This window comes from Colobus angolensis, unplaced genomic scaffold (genome assembly GCF_000951035.1).
Source record: "Colobus angolensis palliatus isolate OR3802 unplaced genomic scaffold, Cang.pa_1.0 Scaffold25, whole genome shotgun sequence".
Lineage (NCBI taxonomy): Eukaryota > Metazoa > Chordata > Mammalia > Primates > Cercopithecidae > Colobus > Colobus angolensis.
Genome location: NW_012115710.1, coordinates 3,614,487 through 3,615,014, shown reverse-complemented (window position 1 = coordinate 3,615,014; position 528 = coordinate 3,614,487). Strand labels below are relative to the sequence as shown.

The following is a 528-nucleotide window of genomic DNA, read 5'->3' as shown; positions in this document are numbered from 1 at the left end:
AAAAAAAAAAAAAAAGTCTTAGTGTTGGAGGATCTTAAAAGGGCTCTAGGCTGGACATGGTAGTTCACGTCTGTAATTCCAGCACTTTGGGAAGCTAAGGTGAGAGGATTGCTCGAGCCCAGGAGGTGGAGACCAACCTGGAAAATACAGGGATACCCTACTCTTCACAAAAAATTTCAAACACTAGCTGGGCATGGTGACACATACCTGTAGTCCCAGCTACTTGGGAGGCTGAGGTGGGAGAATGGCTTAAGACCACAAGTTTGAGGCTGCAGCGAGCCATGACTCACTACTGCACGCCAGCCTGGGTGACAGAGCAAGACCCAATCTCAACAAATAAATAAATAAAAGGAAAAAAAACTTTAAAAAGGGAGCTCTGAGCTGGGCGTGGTGGCTCATGACTGTAACCCCCAGCATTTTGGGAGGCCAATGTGGGCAGATCACCTAAGGTCAGGAGTTCAAGACCAGCCTGACCAACATGGAGAAACCCCATCTCTACTAAAAATACAAAATTAGCCAGGGTGGTGG

At 47.2% G+C, this 528-nt stretch overlaps 1 protein-coding gene across 1 annotated transcript in view; it reads right to left on the bottom strand.

Moving 5' to 3' along the window:
• Positions 1-528, bottom strand: part of LOC105514743 (napsin-A-like) — a 15,589-nt gene that overhangs the window by 13,691 nt on the left and 1,370 nt on the right. The window lies entirely within an intron of this gene.